The sequence below is a fragment of the Euprymna scolopes genome, chromosome 35, assembly GCF_053919585.1.
Source record: "Euprymna scolopes isolate OS-2025 chromosome 35, ASM5391958v1, whole genome shotgun sequence".
In the NCBI taxonomy this organism is placed as follows: Eukaryota; Metazoa; Mollusca; class Cephalopoda; order Sepiida; family Sepiolidae; genus Euprymna; species Euprymna scolopes.
The window spans coordinates 28059951-28083897 of record NC_136516.1 but is presented as its reverse complement, the minus strand read 5'-3'; the positions used below and the strand labels follow the sequence as shown (position 1 = coordinate 28083897).

The following is a 23947-nucleotide window of genomic DNA, read 5'->3' as shown; positions in this document are numbered from 1 at the left end:
CAGCACTAAACCTCCCTTGTCACCTTATTGGATGCATAAGACAAGTGGTCATCGAACCCAAGATTGCTGGATATTATTACTCCCAGATATTTGTGACATTTCGAGAATGGCAGAAATGTATCTTGAAACCAAATCCCATGGACAGGGAAAGGAGAGAAATATCTAGAGGGCAATAGCACAACTGTTTTTGCTGGATTGAACACCATGCTCAAGTTTGCCATACACTCAGATGCAAAAAAACGTTATGCAAGCCGCCAATGATAGCATGACAAGGGATTATCAATGATTTTGTGTGAATAACGCTGCAGATAAGAACAGAATAATCCAAATAATACAATGTCTTTTTTTGTTTTTCAAGTTTTTGGTTGAAAAATAAAATTATAAAATAATTAAATTTGTATTGTGTTGATTACTATTCTCATCTTGAGTTTTATTTTCACAACGTTTCGGCTGATGTGACCTAACTTTTTTATTTGTATTCATTGGTATCATCTAAACTGAAGATTGAACCTTCAACTTCGAAAAAGCAGTCACTTAGAACCGATTACGACTTAGCACTTTTATCCATTGAGCCATTCTGATATAAATTTTAATAGTCCTAAATCTATTCCTGTTTTAGATGTATAATGCTATTACAGAGGGGGAGGGGTGAAGTTGCATATGGCAAAGGTGGACAGTCGGCTATCTGGGCTTGCGAAGATGACGTCAAAGGAAAGTCGGTCAGATTCTATGTCAAGGCAGCGATCCTGGAACCAGGACCGCCCGGTAATGACATCAAAGAAGTTCAAAATGGGGGACAAAGAATCCCCAGGAATAGGTTAGCTAGACTGACCAACATTTTGATCAATGCATGGAGGAATGTTCTGATGTCATCAGTTCCAATATAACAGAGACAGCCAAACAAAAACAAGGAAAAGAAGAGGCAATCGCAGAGGAAGTAAAGTGGACACATCATCTCTGTTATTTTGCACACACACACACACACACACACACTCCACCCCGTAACCCCTACATGCTGTCAGTGTTGTCACTGGAAAATAAACATTGTTTCAAATTATTAATTCCTGCTAGTTTTATGAATACCACAACTACAAAATTTCATGGAGGTTGAACGTTTAATTCTTTGTGGGTACAATACTAAAAATATACAATAGCGAATTAATTAAGACTTCTATTTAATCACAGATGATGGAACAAAACTTTTTAGCTCAGTGAATTAAATAAAGATTTCATTCGAAATGCCGTACAAATCCCAGTAAAAACTTCAGTTAAGAACGTCAGAAGAGCAAAATTCAAAAATCGAAATATTGTATTTCAAGTAAAAACCAATCGTATCTACTTGTCATGTCGAAGTAATGAACATATCCAAAAATTAGGAAAAACCATAACGTAGAAATTTATGTATTCATTTATTTATTTGCAGACTTATCCTTATCTTCATAGTTGTTGTTGTTTCACCATGTTTCGGCCAACTCATCCTCTGGCCTTCTTCTTGTGGTTAATCACCCGAAGGCCAAATACACAAATTACTTATCTCAAGAGATTCCAATAAATAAAAAATAAATAGAAAATTATTAATGAAAATAATTTCTGAAGACAACGAAAATTGATTGTTTTTCTTTTTTTACAAGGGAGTTACCACTTATCAAGGTCCAAAGGGCACTCGAGGATAAGGGTTAATGAATATAAGGTGGTTGTGCAGTAATCGTTAATCGTGTAAGTTGGGTAGAATTTGATTATTTAAGGAGACTGTTCAACAAGAACTTGTTTACATTGGACTTGAAGGCTACGATATTGTAGTTGGATGGAAAACAGGCCAGCAGAACAGTGTTCCACAGGCAAGCAGTTCTAGGAAAGAAACTTTGTTCATGGAATCTGCATTTAGATTTAGGCTCAGATCGAGAGTGAGGGAAAATTGTTGATGGTGGTTGTAGCTAGTCGGGTGTTTTTTTTTTGTGAAAGTATGGTGAGGGGAGGAGACCATAGATTAGAACTCAGACGAGCACTTGCCATAAAAAGAAAATGGAGAGTTTGAATTGAAACAAGGGAAGTAATCATTTTCTGAAAACTAAAAACTTTAGCCAATTTAGCAAAACTCAATTTTTCTTAATCATCTTCGAAAATTGTTTTCATTAATAATTAATACCTTTATCGTTTTTCATAATTTTTTAATATGTTCATCACGACAATATGGCAATTAAGTAGATACTATTGGTTTTACTTGAAATTCTACTGCAGATATCCTGACTGTAATCTCTGAGCGTATATACCATGCACTGGATAAGGCAGGGGAGAGGAGGGCAGTAGATATATCTAAGGCTTTTGATAGGTTATAGCACAATGGTCTTCTCATGAAAATCAGATCCTATGGTATTCCTGGACGAATACTTAACATAATAAATCCTTCTTAAATAAGAGAAGAATTCAGGTTGTCTTCGATGGTCATATGTCAAAACAATATAATATAAATGCGGGTGTACCTTAGGGGTCGATCATTCGACCTTTATTATTCCTGATATTCGTAAATGACCTCCCTGATAAAATAGTTTCTGAGATGGACATCTTTGCTGATGACACCACGCTATACAATAGACATCAAGAGAAAACGAATGAACACATATCCACAGTTATGGTGGAAATTTTAGGGGAAAATTTCCAGTATGTAGTAGAATGCGGACAAAAATGTATGGTGCCAGGACTAAGCTTGTTTCCTTTAATATTTACAAGAAACTTTCTCAACCGCTAATAGCTATCGCTAATGATACATTACCTGAAAGTACTTCGTTCAAACTCCTCGGCTTAATGTTCACAGGGAAAATGAGTTGGAACAGATACATCAAAAGCATTGCCAAGGCTGCTGCAAAGACGGTGGGCTCTCTCTACCGTGCTAGAAAGTTACTTATGCCTGAAAGTATCCTGTACCTCTACAAGGCCACCATTCGCTCATGAATAGAGTATTGTTGTCACATCTGGGCTGGTGCATCTGTTCCTAGTTTCTCACTTCTGGACAGTGTTCAAAAGAGAGTCACCAATCTGATAGGGGCTTCAACTGTCATCTAATCTTCAGCCTCTGTCCCATCAACGAAATGTTGCATTCCTCTGCCTGTTTTGTAAGTATTTTAATGGTGGATGCTCCAACAAACTACAAGCCCTCGTACCCCCTCGATGGAAATAACCCCGACAAACCCAACAAGCAGCAAAGTCCCACCTCTACAAAGTAGAGACCCCTAGATGTAAGAAAGCCTTTTACTCTAATAGTGTCTTCCCTAGGACTTCTAGACTTTGGAATTCCCTTCCGGGTTCCTGCTTCCCTGACTGGAGTGACATGCAGAAATTCGAGTGTAATGTGAACAGACATCTTGTTGCTCAACTTCTTACATAGTATCCCTGCAACTTATGCCCTTGATAGTAGCCCCCCTCCCTACATCAAAGTGACACTGTGTTTGTTTGGGGTGAAAATGTAATTTAAAAAAAAAAAAAAGGAAGTTTTTTTTTATTCAATATTCCGAATTTCGGAGCGCCAACATTGCAAACGAAAATTAAACTCTCTTTACCAAGTTATCTCCCTTGTCCCGTTTGAGTCGTAATTTATTCGTCGTTCAAACGAAATCGAAATTTCCAACGAGGAACAAAAATTACTGAAACGTGAGTTTTGTGTGATTTCAGTTAAGTAACTGCTTAGATTCGTCGGCTTTCAGAAATTAAATGTAATTTGTGTGCGTCTTTGCTCAATTATGAAATGTGTGTATTGAGCACAATGTTTTTTTTCCTTCTTCGCACGTCCTTACCTAAAGAATCTTGCCCCATGTCTATTTTTTTAATTTTCATCTTTTTTCAATTTTTTTAGCGGATTATTATAGAATAGACACAAATCTACCAGATTATATATATATATATATATATATAAGAAAAACCCAATATTTAAATATTTGTAGAGGGTGCTCAATTTTTATGCAATATTAATCTATCGATCATCGATTTTATAACAAATGTTTTTTGGGCCAAATTTCGCAAATTTTTTTAAGCAGTTTAAATTTTTTTTTTTTTTTAGGTTATTTTAAAAAGCGAAATTAAAAAAAAAAAGACTAAACTCCTTTAAAAAAAAGGAAAAAAAAAGCTAGATTCGTGAAATTTGATATAAAAAAAGGTGTTTCTAAAATGGGTAATCGATTTTTTATAGCATTGCATTTACTGCGCATCCGCATCCCCTACAAATATTTAAATATTGACTTTTTTTTATTTATGTTTTTGATCGTCTGGTAGACTAGTGTTCATTCGATAATAATCTGCTGAAAAAAATAAATAAATAAAAACAAAGGATGGGGCAAGATTCTTCAGGTCCGCCCCCACCCCACCCAATTAAATTCATTTTTACTTGACATTCCACAAAATGAAAAAGTTATCAAGAAACAACTATGTAGCAAATAAGTGTTACCAAAGGCAAAATACGTCACTCTTCTACCTACCTGGATAAATTTGTGTCTGCGTATGTTTTAACATATTTTAAAGCGTTTATTTAGTTCGAAACACAAAAGTAGTGCTAGGTATTTAAGTTAGAGCGACAGCAAAATAGCAAACACAAAGCTATCATTTTGAGAGCTTCAATAATCGCTCAAAAATCGAAAATTAAAATACTGGTAGAAACTCGTCCAATAAATATCACAGTTTCATGTCAAACATTTTTCTTAACTCAAGGTTTGGCGCTACTTGTTTCGATGCAAATAAGCGCTTTAAAATAAGTTAAAATAAAAAAATCATCAAGGTAGATAAAAGAGTAACTTATCTTGTTTTTGGTAACATTTATTTATTTATTGACAACTTTTCGGTTTGTTATCTATAAATGTCCTTAACATTTATTGTATATTTTCTTTGTTGCTATCTTGAAGTGGTTGGCTCCCAAAGAGGCTGCTATATCTTAACGACTGACGGTGTTTGTTTTCATCGGTTATAGGTGAAGGGGGCTTTTCTTTAAAGTCCCCTATTTACTGACTCTATATTTTGAATTTTTGTTCATCGGTGGTCATCGGTGGGTGGACTGTTTCTCACCGGTATAAATGATTGCACACTAAAATAATGCCTAATTTGCTCAGTGGGGAAGCAAATAAATACATAAAATAATTTTGAAAAATAAATTAAAAAAAAATTAAAATAAAATTTAAAAAAAAATTTTTAAATAAAAATAAAAATAAATAATAATAAAATAAAAATAAGAAATAAAATAAATAAAAAGTAAATAAATAAATTTTTAAATAAAAAAAATTAATTAAAAAAAAAACGCTTTCTGTAAATGTTTTTACTCTCTTTCCACCTCAACACTTACCTTTAAAATGACGATGGCGAACCTGAACAAGAATCTCCCCACCCCCAAGAACGGCTTTCGAAATAAACACCCCCAACCTCCCCAGAACGGCTTTCATTTTTTTGCCATTTTTTCCTGTGGATTATTATTGATTGGACACTAATATATATGGGTGGGGGGTGATTCTCGTCAGGTCCGCCATGACGACTTTTAAGGGTTTCGGGTATGCTAAAAACGAATATCACATTTTAATTTTGTGTAAACAAGTAGTTTTCTAAATATTAAAACCTTTATTATCCAATAGAATCCATTATGTTTTTACTGGTGTGGCCATGTTTTTTTCCCAACTGAACAAGTACTCACGCACATCGTGTTACAAAACACCTCTCCACCCCATGTTAAGAATGGCGAATGCCGCTGACATTAATAATACATTAGAAAAGATGTCTTAATATCCAGAAAACTATTTGCCTGTCCCAAATTTGATATTCGTTTTCAACAAACATGTCATTTTAAAGGTAAGTCTTAAGATGGAAAGAAAGTAAAAATTTACAAAATAATTTAACTAAAAACAAAAGGGATTTCTTCTGAGTTTTAACCGCTTAGTTTGACAGAAAGCCTGATTATTTGGGGAGAAGAAACTTTTGCATTATACGGACGACGCCATTGTTAAGTGGCGATAACTCCAATTTCTTCTTGGTTAAATAATATGGCAAATAAATAACAAACAAGATTTTTTTTTCTAAGCACAAAAATATTTGAAAGTCAAAACATTTATTGTATAAAAATGTATTAATATATAACTGTAAAAACATTTATTGAAAAGTCCACATCAGAAAATATAATTTTGATAAAATAATTTTTGAATTAAAACAACATTGGATTTTTTTTTTCCGGAAGATTTTTTGAATTAAATTATAATTGGATTTTTTTTCCAAACAATTTAATAATTTAAATAAAACATTTTCTGAATTAAATTAAAATTGGATTTTTTTTTCTGAACAATTTAATAATTTAAATAAAACATTTTTTGAATTAAATTAAAATTCGATTCTTTTCCAAACAATTTAATAATTTAAATAAAACATTTTTTGAATTAAAATAAAATTGGATTTTTTTCCCGAACAATTTAATAATTTAGATAAAACATTTTTTTAATTAAAATAAAATTGGATTTTTTTTTTTCGAACAATTTAATAATTTAAATAAAACATTTTTTGAATTAAAATATAATTGGATTTTTTTTGAAAACTTTAATAATTTAAATAAAACATTTTTTTTAATTAAAATAAATATTGGAGTTTTTTTTTCGAACAATTTAATAATTTAAATAAAACATTTTTTGAATTAAATTACAATTGGATTTTTTTCCGAACAATTTAATAATTTAAATGAAACATTTTTTGAATTAAAATAAAATTGGATTTTTTTTCCGAACAATTTAATAATTTAAATAAAACATTTTTTGAATTAAAATAAAATTGGATTTTTTTTTTAACAATTTAATAATTTAACTGAAACATTTTTTGAATTAAAATAAAATTGGATTTTTTTTTCGAACAATTTAATAATTTAGATAAAACATTTTTTTAATTAAAATAAAATTGGATTTTTTTTTTTCAAACAATTTAATAATTTAAATAAAACATTTTTTAAATTTAAGTAAAATTGTCACTGTAACTGTTACAGTTACAGAGAGATCTTGGTCATTTACGGCCTTTAAAGTGTTACTATAGATGGTAGTCTCGTCAGCATAAATGTCTACGAATGATCTTAGGGTGTGATTTGGGAGATCATTGATGTAGATCAGGAAGAGGCTTTCTTTCTAGCGTAATTGCTCTTGACATATAAAAGGCCTTTGATAGGATATGGCATAAAGGTCTACTCCACAAAATCTCCAGCTATGGTATAGCTGGAAATATCTTTTCAATTATTAAATCATTTCCCTTTGATAGATTCATAAGAGTAGTGGTTGACGGACAGAAATCAGAAGCGCACAGTATTAATGCTGGAATTCCTCAGGGGTCCATCCTGGGCCCAACCCTCTTCCTGATCTACATCAATGATCTCCCAAATCACATCCTAAGGTCATTCGTAGACACTACCATCTATGGGAACACTTCAAAGGCTGTAAACGACAAAGTTCTCTGATTCTCTCTCCTCTGATCTTGATTACGTGGTGCAATGGGGAAAGAGGTGATTGGTTAATTTTAATGCATCTAAAACGAAACTTCTATCTTTCCATCATCAACGCTCTGATCTCCATCTGGAATCAACTGAAATGAATAACTTTCATCTTGGGGAGGCTTCATGTTTTGACAAGCTTCTGGGTTTGACTTTTTCTCCTGATCTGAGATGGAACACGTACATCAAATCCGTTGCCAATGCTGCTGGAAAAATGGTGGGATCATTTTACCACTCCAGTAGATATCTCACTGCTGATGCAATTCTCTACCTGTATAAGAGCCAAGTACTTTCAAGGATGGAGTACTGCTGCCACATTCTGGGCAGGAGCTGCTAGAAGCAGCTTATCCTGCCTTGACAGAGTTCAAAATAGACTTTGTAGCTTAGTGGGGGATGCCCTTTTCTCTTCCCTGCAACCTCTTTCCCACAGAAGAGACGTTGCAAGCCTGTTTCTGCTTTATCAATATTTTCATGGAAAATACTCGTCTGAGCTCCAATCTATGGTCCCCCCTTGCCTGACTTTCACAAAAAACACTTGTCTAGCTGAAACCACTATCAATAATTTTCCTCTATTCTTTATCTGTGCTTAAATCAAAATGTAGATTCCATGAACAAAGCTTCATAGAACTGCACGCCTGTGGAACGCTGTTCTGTTTTGCTGCTTTCCAGCTGGTCATCTTCAAGTCCAATGTGAACAAGTTGTTGATGAGCTGTCCCTTTAAGTAAACAATTTACCAAATTTTCACTACTAACAATTACTACAATAATTTTCCATTGACTTCCGTACACTCATTAACCCTAATCCTTGAATGGCCTCCGGGCCTTGATAAGTAGTTATTTCTTTGTAAAAAAAAAAAGTCAGGGATGTAGGTAGCAGGAAGGGAATTCCAAAGTCTAGCTGTTCGAGAGAAGAAACTATTAAAGTAGAAAGCTTTCTGGCATTTAGGGACCTCAACAGTGAAGGGGGGTGATTTTGTTGCTAAGCGGGTTTGTCAAGGATACATACGTCAAGGGGGCACAAGTGCAATGAGTTCATCAGAGCACATTCCATTAAAATATTTGTAAAACAGGCACAGGGATGCAACATTGCGGCGATGAGACAGAGGTTGGAGCTTAGTTGACAAAGTGGGACCTATTAGATTGGAAACTCTTTTTTGGACTCTATCCAAGGGGGAGAAACTAGTGGTAGATGCACCAACCCAGATGTGGCAACAATACTCTTGTAGAGATAGAGGATTTCTGAAGATGTTTGATTTTTTATTACGATTTTTTACTTATGAAAGAAAACATGCCCTCTTGTAAGCCTAACACTAAATTCAGGTAACATCTTCACTCCTCTAAAAAACTATGAACAAACCATGAAAGAGAGTGGCTGCCACCCTGACTTAGGGTTATTGCAATTTTTTTTTTTTTTTTTTTGCAAGTTGCTGAAAAATGTTACTCTTTAGTCATATTTCTGGATATTTGCAAAATATTTTTTTGAATGTGCAAAAATCAGAAAATAAATTATTTGGACAATAATCTGCAAAAATCAGGGAAAGAACTGAATAGAGTGGATTAATTTGTCCTCCTACCGGTTGCAAATGGAAAAAATTTGTCAGCTATTTTGAAAACTAACTATTTTAATTTTAGGTAATGTCGCTAAATACGGTTTGCGGGTGAGATGAGAAAAATAAGGCATTAAAAAATTTCTTATTTTAAACTTCATTCCATGAGGAGTCATTTCGTGTAAAAAGTTAATTTATTTTACCCATTGATACTCGAGAAATGTACAATTAAATATGTGTAAACATTTAATAACCAAAAAACAAACAAACAAAAAAAACATGGTTGCCAGTTGGCATTTCATAGACCAAAAGCAGCCTTGACCTTGCGATCATAAATCAAGATCGAATCAAAATGGAACGAATCGACAGGACTTCAGTGAATCTGTTTTTTTTTTTGTTTTTTTTACAGAGGAATCACCACTTATCAAGGCCCAGAGGCTACTTGAGGATAAGGGTTAATGAGTGTACTGTAGTCAAAGAGACAATATCATAGTAATCGTTAGAAGTGTAAATTTGGTAAATTGGATTACTTAAGGGGGACGGCTTATCAAGAACTTGTTTACATTGGACTTGAAGATGACCATATTGTAGTCAGCTGGAAAGCAGGCAAACAGAAGAGAGTTCCATAGGTGTGCAGTTCTAAGAAAGAAGCTTTGTTTAGGGAATCTACGTTTAGGTTTAGGCACAGATAAAGAGTGGGGGAAACTATTGATAGTGTTTTCAGCTAAATGAGTGTTTCTAATGAAAGTTTGGTGAGGGGGGGGCGCATAGATTGGAGCTCAGATGAGCACTTGCCATGAAAATAACAATAAAGCAGAGACATACTTACACTGTCTCTTCTGTGAGAAAGAGGTTGCAGGGAAGAGAAAATAGCATTCACCACTAGGTTACGAAGTCTATTTTGAACTATGTCAAAGCAGGATCATTATGAATTTATTTGGAGAGGAGCAAGTGACACAAATAAATTCAGCAAAATCCTTTGCTGCATCCCGTGTGTTCATTTTGCATAAAATATTTTTCATTTTAAATTAAAACTAAATTTTACTAAAAATAAAAATTGTTTAAAAGTTGCTTGAATTATTTGTCATTCTAAAGTATAGAAAAAATTAATTTAAAATAAAAATTGTTTAAATGTTTTTTTAACTTTTTAATTTTGTGTAAACTAGTAGTTTTTTAAATATTAAAACCTTTATTATCCAATAGAATCCATTATGTTTTTACTGGTGGCCATGTTTTTTCCCAACTGAACAAGTACTCACGCATATCGTGTTACAAAACACCTCCCCACCCCATGTTAAGAATGGCGAATGCCGCTGACATTAATAATACATTGGAAAAGACGTCTTAATATCCAGAAAACTATTTGCCTGTCCCAAATTTGATATTCGTTTTCAACAAACATGTCATTTTAAAGGCAAGTCTTAAGATGGAAAGAAAGTAAAAGTTTACAAAATAATTTAATTACTAAAAACAAAAGGGATATCTTCTGAGTTTTAACCGCTTAGTCTGACAGAAAGCCTGATTATTTGGGGAGAGTGAACTTTTGCATTATACGGACAACGCCATTTATCATACAAACTAAACAGATTCACCGAAATCCTGTTGATTTGTTCCGTTTGGTTTGATCTTGGTTTTTGATCACAAGGTCAAGGCTCCTTATTGGTTTTTGATCACAAGGTCAAGGCTTCTTATTGGTTTTTGATCACAAGGTCAAGGCTTCTTATTGGTTTTTGATCACAAGGTCAAGGCTTCTTATTGGTTTTTGATCACAAGGTCAAGGCTCCTTATTGGCTAATGAAATGCCAACTGGCAGCCATGTTTCTTCTTTTTTTTTTTTTGCTTATTGAATGTTTACACATATTTAATCGTGCATTTCTCGAGTTTGGATAAAATAAATTAACTTTTTACACAAAATGGCTCATCATGTAATAATGTTTAAGATAAGAAATTTTTTGAATGTTTTATTTTTTTCATATCATTCGCAAACCCTGTGTAGCGACATTACCACATTATTATTATTATTATTTATTTATTTATTTATTTATTATCATTATTATAACATTAGAAAGCCATCTTTAATATGGGTGCATGGCTTTGTTAACTATTCTGTATTTTCACCTTACAGTTTAATAAACAAAAAAAATACTGTAAAAATGGAATTTAACTGGAAAATTCTATCTTAAAAAAATAGCACGATCCGTAAACTGCACAAGTGTTGTTGTTGTTGTTGTCAACGACATCAACAACTGACTTCTTGTTCAATTTTCACCACAGGGTTCAGATAGCTTTTGTAAGTTCAATGTAAAATTATCTTCCCCTTAATCCCTACCTCGAGGCAGTTGATTTCCCTTCTCTCAACATTTTTGGGTGTTTATCATATATATATAAGAACAAATAGTTAATAAAACATGTTAAAAAAACTTTGAAAAAGAGTTAAAAAAATATTCAATTTTAAAAGGAAACACTAAATAAGTGGATAATCCTTAATCCGTGGAGTTTCGAAGAAATACTTTCCTTTTCATCAGAAGGTAGGATTTAGCAAAATGCAGGATCGGATTTTGCTTGAAAAGTATTTAATGAAACTATAAGTAAGTCATAGATCTTACTTGATAATAAAAAGTGAAGCAGAGGGAATAGGGCGAAAAAAAGAGTGATTTCACGTGAATGGATAGTCTGGTGAAGGGTAAAGTATCCAATGGTGGTAAAATCCAAAAATGCAGAATCCAAGAAAGTTGGTTAAATTTCCATTCGCACAAGTAAAATCCAAGGGAATCGCGTAATTGGAAGATGGTTCAAAGTAATCCAAAAGGCAGAAATCCATAGAATAATTCACAAATAGGTACAAGGAAAGGGAATGAATTCCAATAATATTATTAAAAGAAAGATAAGATGTGCGTAAAAAAATGGAAGAAAATTTAAACTCGACTGTCGAGGCAAGGCTAAATTAAGAAAAATGAGTGAAGAAAAAAATGGGTGAAAAAAATAGAATGGTGATTGAATTAATTTTAAAATAGAAAAGCCAATGTCAAAATGACCCAGACAAGATGACGTTGAAAGGTGCCAAAAATTTAAAGCAAAAAAGGGTTCAAGGTAAAACAACACAAAAATAGAAATAAAATTCTACTTTTTTAAGCTATTAACGCACCGAAATAATGACAGAAAGGAGAAAAAAAATATTAGAATTTTGTATGGAAAATCAGTGACACATATATGTTACACCATTTTTAGGACATTTTTCTTTTATATATAATAATAAGTCATGGCTTATCAGAGCCTGAAGGCCATTCAAGGATAAGGCTGAATGAGATTGTCTGCTGGCAATGAGCATTAATAATAGTGTTAATTGCATAACATTTTGGTTGATAAAACCTCCAACCTTCTTCAGGTTTACCTTGTCAAACTCTGGAATTATTTTATCGAACTCCAGAACCTAGATGGAATTTTGGAATTTTGAATGGAACCCTTTATTTAATCCATGGGGGGGGGCGTATGTTCTCATTCCGTCAACCATGACTGGGTAGAAATCCTAAGTAATTTGCAGTAGTATTTTGAGTGTCGCCTGCACTGCAGACTGAACCTTCAACTTCCAGAAGAGTGCAACTTATAATTAAATTTTACCAAGTACTTTATCTATTATACCACGGGTCCACAAGTGTTTGAGAGAAAGATTCCCAAGTTTGACATGATACACCTGAAGAAGGTCAGAGGTTACATCAACCGAAACCGTGTGGAAATAACACTCAACATTAGAACAGTAGTCTGAAGAAGTAAAATAATATGAAGCTTAGAACGGAAACAATGGATTAATTTGTCAGAATTCAATTATTTAAGTGGGTGACTCGACAAGAATTTAAGATTGGACTTGAAAATTAACTATGTTGTATCCATCTGGAAAGCAGCACTGTGGTATTGTAGTTCACAGATGAGAAATTCTAAATTTTCTATGAATCAGCATGATATGATTTTGATTGACTCGATTCTGTTATTGGCATTGGTTTCCCTGATTCTTTCTAAAATCGGTTACATACCAGTATCCACTTCAACACAGCCACCTTTCAATTGTCTGACGAGATCAGTTTTACTTGATAGGAACTAAATGAAGACAACGAGAATTATGAACATTATTTTTTTATTTTATGCCTTTTTCAATATTCCACCTAATGTTGTGGTATACAACTAGTTTTTCTACTATTGCATGATATTATTGAAACTTCAGTGGAAGTGATTTTAATGGTGAATGCTCTGATGAATTACAAGCCCTGGTACCCCCTCAATATAAATACCCCTGACAAACCCGACAAGCAGCAAAATCCCACCCCTACACAGTAGAAATCCCTAGATGTAAGAAAGCCTTCTACTCTAATAGTTTCTTCCCCAGAACTGCTAGACTTTGGAACTCCCTTCCGAATTCCTGCTTTCCTAACTGTACTGACATGCAGAAGTTCAAGTGTAATGTGAACGGACATCTTGCTGCTCAACATCAAAATTTGTTTGGAGTGAAAATAGAATTAAAAAAAAAATTTTTTTTTTTAATTAAAAAAAAAAGTTTTTTTTTTTAAAGTACTGGCCATTTACTTTGTGCCAACAAACACTATGGCCAAAACTGTCTCGATTGTCAATCGGAATTTTGTCTAGTTTCTTGATAACTATCTTTAAAGGCCATTCTTTATTCAAAGAGAATACAAAACGATCAAACCAAACTCCGTGAATAAATATTTAAAGATATAAAGAATTGAAGCAAAAAAACTTTTGCCAAAATGACTGGAATCGATATTAAATAATGGAAAAAAAAGGGGGTTCATTGTACAATTAAACTACTATTCAGTTGAAAATGAAAAATGTGTTTATATGATTAATTCCTATTTCAGTCGTGTAAATTATTTAAAGTTGTATTCGTGCAGGAAGCTGAATTATTTCATTTCCTTTGTCATCTCCACTGACAACAGAGATGTTTGCTCTTAGTATTAGCAGTAGTTCTTTCTTTTCTCCACTGAAAACAATTCAAAAGACAAGACAAGTCCAAAAACACATACAGACGACATGGCATCCAAAACCAAACTGATACTCAACCCAAAAAATATTTTCAGTTTACATGTTGCTGTGGAAAATTCTTGGCTTTCTTAGAATGATGAAAAAAGTGAATTCCAATGAATCGGAGAAAGAAAAAGGAAAGCGATTAGAGCCATTTGCTTTTTAGTTTTCATCCGAATCGCATCTTAATTTAAAATTCCAACAAAAAGAAAAGTAGGAGGAGGAAGAGTAAGCCGAACGAACATGAAAAATGGTAGCTTATTATGTTTGTCTCTTCTCCGACATCAATTTCTAATCTACCACAGGTATATACAGGATGAAACAATAAAATTGTTGCCCTAGAAAAGACGACATGATTCCATTTCTGTTTGATGAAAACCGGTTTTCTGTTTTTGTTGCAGACCATCTACTAGTTGATCAGTTGTGTACAAATCCTAAGAATGATAGGAGTCTTCTTCTATCATGTCTGAAAGTGACATAAAGTTTAACGAGCGAGATCACAGATGTGCCGCTGTACAGCTCATGCTCTCTACCGATCCAAGTTATGACAACAGGACCATTGCCAACACCCTCAAAATGCAAATGAATAACAGAGACATGCCCAGAGTGATGAAAATAAAGTTTCCGGCTACGGTTATGGTCTTTGGTGTTGTTTCAAGTGAGAGTCACATCATGCTACCTCACATCTTCGAAGTCGGTTTGAAAGTCAACACCAAAGTGCACCTGGATGTGCTGAAGAGTGTAGTGATCTCTTGGTGCAGTCAGGTGGCTGCTGGCAGATCCTGGGTGTGACAGTAGGATTCGGTGCTGGCCTACAAGTCCAAAGAGAACCAGGCTTGGTTTCAGAAGGAGTGCAAAACTTTGTACTCTTCTCTCATCTGCCCCCTCCCTCGACCTGAATCCACTGGACTACTTCGTTTGGTCATACGTCGAGAACATCACCAACATGACCTCCCACAGCACCAAAGCCAGCCTGATCACCATCATCTGCCGAGTATTCGCTGAGCTCCCGCCGGCGCTTGTGGAAAAGGCATGCTCCCAGTTCCAGACCCATATCGAGGCGATGATTGAGGCTGAAGGCAGTTACATTGAATAGATGTTAGCTCTACTACATAATCAAGTTACCTGAATTGATTTTTTTCAATAAAAGTTTTAAAATAAAGTTGCAGTGTTGTTTTCTTTAGGGCGACAATTTTTTTGTTCGACCTATTTTAAAAGATTTGATTAATTCTTATTTATACTTATTCAGTATTAATGCAACATTTTCCCTTCATGAAAGAAGTTGAGTTAGTGACCAAAAATCAAAATACTGACAAAAAACAAACAGACATACAAACAGAGGAAGTGCCGTTGATTCACGGATATGTGTCATTTGTTTGGAAAGCCGCCAACTAATTTTAATATTTTGATGAATTGATTGTATGGTTTTGACGTAAGTTGGCAATTGTCCAAATGCAGGCAACTTACATTGTGCGCGCATAAACAGTTGATGCTCCCCATTGGAGTTTCTTTTGCTTCGTAATGGTCAGACCCGCTCTAAGTGAACATATGCATATCACGTGACTTTTGCCTTCTTCGTAAACTTTTGATTGAAACTTGGACATTTGTCTATGGAAACTTTTCAAATGATTAAAAAACGTTTTTTGTGTGGATTATTTCAATAAATGTTGGCACAGAAACTTCTGACATTAAAAAATGATTAATTTGCTGGAAGAGTTTCAAAGAGAACCATCAGGAAATATGGACGGCGGCCATTTGCAAGGAAATCACTGTTTTACCGTATGTGAGTTAGGGTTATCGCTGTTTGGACATATGTGTCTATGGAAAGAAAAGAACAGTTATTTTTTTTAAATGAGTCCATTCAAACAGATATTTTTTATTTATTTATTTTTTTTATTATTGCATTTTCACCCCAAACAAATGTTGGGGTCAATGAGATCATAAAAATTGTCTGCTATCCACTTCCGCATTCAATGAATTTTTAGCTCTTATCAAGCACTTTTTCTATTATCTTTTCGCAATTAATGTGATGTGATGAAAATTTTATTTTGAACATTTAAGGGTGATAAAGAGATCGATGATCAGGAGAGCTACATATTGGGTTTTTTTTATAGAAATAGCTCCAGACAAGGCATGAAGCCATCTATAATATAGATCTCACCTGTCTATTTAAATGTATGTATGTTCTTATGTATGTCTGCCTAAAAATTTCGACAGAGGCGACGGATTTTCATGGTATCATTTTGAAGCTCGACGTCTCTACAACAAATATCGAAAAAATGGCTAAAAACATTAATTCCTTCATCCTCAACTGGGCAGTTTTCTACAAAGAGTGGTCAATTTTTGCAAGCCATTTTTGCAAGTCATCATATCAGTTGGATTGACTTTGCCTACTTTTAATGTTCCGAACTTCCAGTCACGTCATGGAGTAGCGGTAAGACATCAGATTTTTTTTCACTTTCTTTTCCGCCTTTGCGTCACGGGTTCAAGCCTGCCTGCCTATTACCATCTTTTTTTGTTCAACACACACCTCTAAACACCTGGGCAATGCCAGGCACACAGACTAGTATGATATAAGGAGCTAAAAAAACACACCTGGATTTATTTGGCAAATATAGTGGACTATTAGTGGTAATCCTAGCATATTCATGAGAGTGATTGTAAACGAACAACATTTGTTCGATAGAACAAACTGAAATTTTGTCTACGAAGACATCAGCTACAAATCTTATGTGAAAAGTAAAGGTCATCTTATGTGCGAAAAGATAATAGAAAAAAATCGCTTGATTAGAGCTAAAAATTCATTGAATGCGGAAGTGGATGACGGACAGTTTTTATAATCATATTGACATCTAACATTTGACCTCTTAACTCCCCAGATATTGATATTCGAGATTATCTCTATCACAACCTTCTCTCATGAGATTTTGTTGCTTGTCAGGTTCGTCAGGAGTATGTATGTCGAGCGGGCACAAGTGCTGTAAGTTCAGCAGAACACATTCCATTAAAGTACTTGTAAAACACGGATGCAACATTGTGTCGATGGAACAGAAATTGGAGCTTGGCCGATAGTATGGGATCTATTAGATTTAAGACTCATTTTTGGATTATCCTTCAGTGGCCTTCGGGCCTGGATAAATGGTGATTCTTAGAGTAAGAGACAAGTGGTATATATACCAGCCCAGAAATGGCAACAATGCTCAATGCATGGACAAATGGTAGTTTTGTAGAGATAGTGGATACTTTCAGGTATGAGTAATTTTCTAGCATGGTAGTGGGAGCCTACTTTTTTCGCAGCAGCCTTGTCAATGTTCTCAATGTATTTGTTCTAATTCTTGTTGCCTGTGATTGTTAAGCTAGAAAACTACTTCGTCTGAAAGTATCCTGTACCTCTATAAGGCCACCATTCGCCCATGTATGGAGTACTGTTGTCTCATTTGGGCATCTGCTGCTTGTCTCTCACTCTTGGACAGGATTCAAAAGAGAGTTGCCAACCTGATAGGTCCTGAACTGTCATCTAGGCTTCAGCATCTGTCCCATCGACGAAATATTGCATCCCTCTGCCTGTTCTACAAATACTTTAATGGTGAATGCTCTGACAAACTGCAAGCACTTGTACCTCCTCGATGCGACTATCCTCAACAAACCCGACAAGCAACTAAGTCCCACCCCTTTACAGTAGAGATCCCTAGGTGTAAGAAAACCTTTTACTCCAATAGTTTCTGCCCCAGAACTGCAAGTCTTTGGAACTCCCTTCCAGGATTCTGCTTTTCCAACTGTACTGATATGCAGAAGTTCAAATGTAATGTAAACAAACATCTTTCTACTCATCTCCCTTCATAATGCCCCCGCAAATTATGTCCCCCATAGTAGTCCCCTACTTCAAAGTGGCACTTGCCTTGTTTGGGGTGAAAATTGAATTTAAAAACAACAACAAAAAAAAAAGCTGAGAAATTGGAATGCTGAGCTTCTCGGTAGGGTGTTATTTATCATGGCAAGCCAGTTAGTCTAACATAAAATTAAAACTTTTTTTTTCTCCTTTTCACTCCAATTAATGCATATTGCTATTTGGATGTAAGGAGCTACAACTTGGGTTCATGTTTGTTCACTTTACATTTAAACTTATGCATATCGGTACAGTCAAGAAGCAGGAAACAGGGAGGGAATTTTAAAGTCTAGCAGTTCGAGGGAAGAAACTATAGTAGAAAGCTTTTCAGGATATAAGGACATCAATAGTGAAGGGGTGAGATTTTACTGCTAGTCTGGTTAATTGGGAATATGTATGTCGAGGGGCACAAGCGCTATGAGTTCATCAGAGCATATTCCAGTAAAAATTGGAAATATTTAAAAATTTTCACCAGCTATGTGCGAATGGCTACACTGCCTAAAAAAAATTAAAATCGAAAGAATCAAAAGAAATGAAACTGACCTCTCGAAGAACTCAACGAGGTACCAGCCTCGGAGCTTTGAGAACCTTCTTCTTCTAACCTATTCCTGTTACTCGGCTGCAATTAAAATAAAATTTTAAAAAAATTCTCCAAAATTTTTCAGTTAGAAAAAGATTAAGTATACCTGTGAAAAGTAATGATTTGGGTAAATTTTGACAAGAAACAAAAACAAAAACAAATTTTGACAAAAAACAAAAACAAAAAAAAAACTTATTTGTTTGTCTCTGCACATGGAATGATGCCACAAGTGGAACCAAATTAAAAGACACCAGACAAATCCTTTATGATGTCATACACTAATGCGGATTGAAAAAAATCTATAAAACATTTTTAAGACATCATGAATGCTGCCACTGTCTTGTGGTGAATGCCTTGGGAAAGGCAAAGGCCAAGAGAGCAAACTCTGACAAAAAATCCGGTTCGAAGTCCGATTAGGCGGACGGTGAAGCACCGAAGCACATTTCTAGCAACTTCTGCAGATGCACTAACTCTGACTGTATTGGTTTGCCTTGAGCTTTGTCTGAGGGGGACTCTGGTAATTGGGCAAACCTAGGTCTCTTATCACCTACCCAAGCTTGCATCCGGAGAGCCAGACTGATGTTCATAAATGACCTGTTTGATAATATTATGTTCGAGATTGGTATATTTGCTGATAATACAATGCTCTATAACAAGCACGAGGGAAGAATGGATGTATACAAATCTAAGACAATAGCAGACTCATTAGAAAATGATTTCCAGACCATAGTGGAATGTGGCTGTAAATGGATGCTAACATTTAATGCTAGTAAGACTAAGCTGCTCGTCTTTAACAATTAAAAGACGCCTCTCCAACCACCGATATCCATGACAAATGACACCCTAGCTGAGAATTCTTCCTTCAAACTCCTTGGCTTAATAAGGACAACATGAACTGGAACAAATACATTGAGGACATTGTAAAGGCTGCTGCAAAGAAGGTGGGTTCCCTCTATCGTGCTAGAAAACTACTCACACCTGAGAGTATTCTGTACCTTTACAAAGCCACGATTCACTCATGCATGAAATATTGTTACCACATCTGCAGTCGTGCATCTACCACTAGTCTCTCCCTCTTGGATAGGGTCCAAAAACAAAAGTCTCCAATCTGATGGGTTCCATTTTGTCAACTAAGCTCCAACTCCTGTCTCATCACCACAATGTTGCATCACTTTGTCTGTTTTACAAATATTTTAATGGAATGTGCTCTGATGAACTCGTTGCACTTGTGCCCCCTCGACGAACCCACTAAGCAAAAAAATCATGCCTGTTGACTGTTGAGGTCCCTAAATGCCAGAAAGCTTTTTACTGTAATAGTTTCTTACCTCGAGCAGCTAAACTTTGGACTTCCCTTCCTGTTACCTGCTTCTTTGACTGTATTAATATGCAGAAGTTTAAATGCAATGTGAACCAACATCTTGTTCGTCTTTCCTAGGTATGATTCCAACTGGTAACCCCTTACATCCAAGTGGTGATGTGCCTTGTGGGGGGGGGTGAAGATGAGTAAGAAAATAGAAAAGTCTTGTTGGATAGAAAGTTATCATCATCATCAGCAGCAGCAGAAGCACCACCATCATCATCATCGTCGTCACCATAATCATCATCATCAGCAGCAGCAGCACCGCCATCATCATCATCATCATCATCATCATCATCATCATCAGTATCATTATCATCATTATTAGCATCATCATCATTATCAGCATCATCATCAGCAGCAGCAGAAGCACCATCGTCATCATCATCAGCAGCAGCAGCAGCAGCACCACCACCACCACCATCATCATTGTCATCATCATCATTATCAGTATCATCATCACAATCATCATCATCACCATTATCATCAGTATCATTATCATCATTATTAGCATCATCATTATCATCATTATCATCATCATCATCATCATCATCATCACAATAGGGACACAGTATTGTGGTGGTAGGATAGAAGTCTGTTGGATTTTCAACATTAGACTTCAATTATTTTAAAAATTTTTTTTTACAAATTATTTACTATTTACCAAGGTAAAAAGCCATGCAAGGATAAAAGTTAATGAGATGAAATGTCAGTTGGGTGATGAAGAATATGATGAGAGGATTGAATCAAATGAATGAAAGCTGATTACTTATGAGGAAAGTTTTTATGACAAGCATTTATTAACATTGGATTTGAAGATTAATATGCTGCAGTTTAAAGGGAAGCAATCTCGTGGTAATGTGTTCTACAAATGTGAAGCTCTTGAGAAAAAACTCTGTTCATGGAAATTCTGCTTGATGTTAGGCGCATGAAGAAAGAAAAGAAAATACTTTGAAGTTGTAGTAGTAAGACGAGTTCTTGTTGTGAATGTCTTACAGGGAGGAGCCAGAGATGGGAGCTCAATCGAACACTTTTGTTATTCGAGATTGCTATAAATTCTGTCTGATCCAAGCAATCATGTACTGAAATAGAAATTATTCCATTAAAATTTTTTTTTTTTTACATAGGCATCATCACTTACCAAAGCCAAGAGGCAACTCGAGGATAAGGGTTAAAGAGTGTATAGTAGACAATTGGATAATATAGTAATCGTTAGTAATGGAAATTCCGTAAATTTGTTAACTTATATGGAACGGCTCATCAAAAACTTGTTTACGTTAGACTTGAAGACAACCATATTGTAGTCAGCTGGAAAGCAGGAAAACGGAAGACAATTCTATAGGCGTGCAGTTCTTAGAAAGAAGAATTGTTCATGGAATCTATGTTTAGATTTAAGCACAGATAACAAGTGGGGGAAATTATTGGGAGTGTTTTCTGCTAGACAAGTGTTTCTTGTGAAAAATCTTTTTTATGCTGAAGAGTTGGGACGATTAAGTGAATCAGGAGTTGGGAAAATCAGAACTTTTTGGTTTTGAATTGAAAGCCATGTTTATTTCCACAAGAGTTTCCGATAAGTAGCTAATCTATAAAAATCCTGGAAATGAAAAAGTTGTCGGTGGGTAGCGAATCTGTATAAGTCTTGGACTTTAAAATTTTGCAGGCAAAGAGCAAAAATCTTTCTCGTGGGGACATAAAAAATTATGTGTGGGAATTCTAAAATATCCAATATTTTTATGAAGCAATTCCGGTTTCTGATTGGTTGCTAGCAGAATGTGGATTCATTTGATTGGTCAGTTCCTATCATCAGTGTCTATAAATAGAACCTTCCAATTTTCTTTAATCATATTTTTAAATTGTATCAAAAATGTTGCAACAATTAGAATCAGTAAAAATATTTCCGATTCCCAAAACGATTCTTTTGTATGTGTTATTTTTTCAACTTAATTTTCCATTGCTGAAAACTGATAAATACTTACTGATTTTAAACTACCATTAAAACTAAAATTTATCAGCATAAATATGTCGCTTATCTTTGCAAGAATAGATGCACATATTATATGTCTGTTTTTTTTACGGTAATCTAAAAAAATATTAAAATAAAAATCAACAACTTTATAGCTAAATATTTAGTCGTTTTAAAAGAATCAGAATTGGTAATTGTATCAGAATTGATGAAAATTTTTGGAATCGTCGCATCATTAATGGTTACCCGTTGTTTTCCAGAAAAGAGTGTAATCCTAGTTCCAGCCGAAAATCTTCTGTATGATGCTTTATTGGTGACAGACAATAAATTTAGAGAAATAACCAAAAATACAACCAAAGTCGCTCAGTCAGGTGTTATTATTTATTTTGTTTTTTTGTGGTATTTCTAAGCATTGCGTACACAAGCTGTGGAAGTACTGGTAGGATGAAGGATGATGACCAGTTTATATACAAGAAGTGTAAAACAATGAGGAGGGATAAGAATTCAGATGTGGAGAAAATATATTGGATGATAAAGAATCTTTCAGGCCTGTGTATGCAGTGTGATGATGTATAGAAGTGAAATCGGGTCAGTGAGAGTTTTGGATAAGTATGTATAAGATATTGCCAGGCAAACTCGGGGGAAAAAAATTCAATGGGTTTCACACATGCACATGGATTCAATGTGAAGAATTTATGACTTTCCACAATTGTCTAACGGAATGCATGATTGAACCCAGAAATATGTGTGAGGATATTGGTCAAAATTTTGAAACAATAAACGAAGGAAATAGTAAACATTCCAATAGAAAAAAGAATGTTTTTTTATAAATAAAATCGTCACAAAGAGAAAGTCAGTCAGTCTGTCAGAAAGAGTGAGTCTGTGTGACCATTTCTTTATTGCCCGACAACTGCCTAACTCTACACTACCCCACGCGCCTTTCAAAAACGTCAAAACGCTAGTAATAATTTATCATCAAAAGCTAAGTTGTCGGTGTGAAATAAAAGTAATATATTTTTTATAGATCAACTGTGTTGTGATTTTTATATCGTTGTCAGTGTGTATATATTTGTACCAGCGACAATAGTACATGCTGTGATAATGTAAGTTACTTAAAGTACTTAATATTACTTAAAGACAGGCTTAGATCTGATGACCTCAGAGGAAAAATAAAGCAGGGCAGTATAGCAAGTTTTGTGCAAAACAGGAAACTTTGATCGTATGGCCACATTGAAAGAATGGGTGATAGTTCTTGGGTCAGTATATGTCCTCAACCGTCACTGGCCAGATTTCACTTCCATACATCATCACACTGTGTATACATACCTGGTTGACTGTGGTATCGCTCTGCTGGTTAGTAATGATTAAAATTCCCTGAACTTCCTCCATCTACTCCTAACTACTGCAGTTACGCTAGCACCATCAAGATAGCAAAGCTTACGTAAAACCTCTGTAGTTTTTTTTTTTTTTTTGCAGTTTCACTCTATAGAAGGCACAAAGCCACTTTGATGTAGGGCTACTATCTGGGACATAATTTGCAGGGATACTATGTAGGGAGTTGAGCAACAAGATGTCTGTTTACAGTTGAACAGTTAGTACAGTCAGAGAAGCAGGAACCCAGAAGGGAATTCCAAAGTTTAGCAATCCTAGGGAAGAAACTATTAGAGTAGAAAGCTTTCTGGCGTCAGGAGATCTCTACTGTGTAGGGGTGGGATTTTGCTGCTTGTCAGGTTTGTTGGGGGTATTTACATGGAGGGGGTACAAGGGCTTGTAGTTCGTCAGAGCATCCACCATTAAAATACTTGTAAATCAAGCAGAAGGATGCAAAATTTCGTTGATGGGACAGAAGTTAAAGCCTAGCTGACAGCGTGGGACCTATTAAGTTGGCAACTCTCTTTAGAACCCTGTCTAAAAATGAGAAACTAGTAACAGATGCACCAACCCAAATATGGCAACAATACGCCATACATGGGCGAATGGTGACCTTTTAAAAGTATAGGATATTCTCAAGCGTAAGTAACTTCCTAGCATGGTAGAGAGAGCCAACCTTCTTTGCAGCAGCCTTGGCAATGTCTGCTATATATCTGTTCCAATTTTATA

The 23947-nt window shown here is 34.9% G+C and overlaps 1 protein-coding gene across 1 annotated transcript in view; it reads left to right on the top strand.

Annotated features, from left to right (window-relative positions):
* The first annotated feature begins 3548 nt into the window (after positions 1-3548).
* The window catches only part of LOC145259766 (isoamyl acetate-hydrolyzing esterase 1 homolog), an 83994-nt gene continuing 63595 nt past the window's right edge, over positions 3549-23947 (top strand). Inside the window, exon 1 of the mRNA XM_080117506.1 lies at positions 3549-3645. The gene's annotated coding sequence lies outside the window, so the exon portion shown is untranslated. The remainder of the gene's footprint in view (positions 3646-23947) is intronic.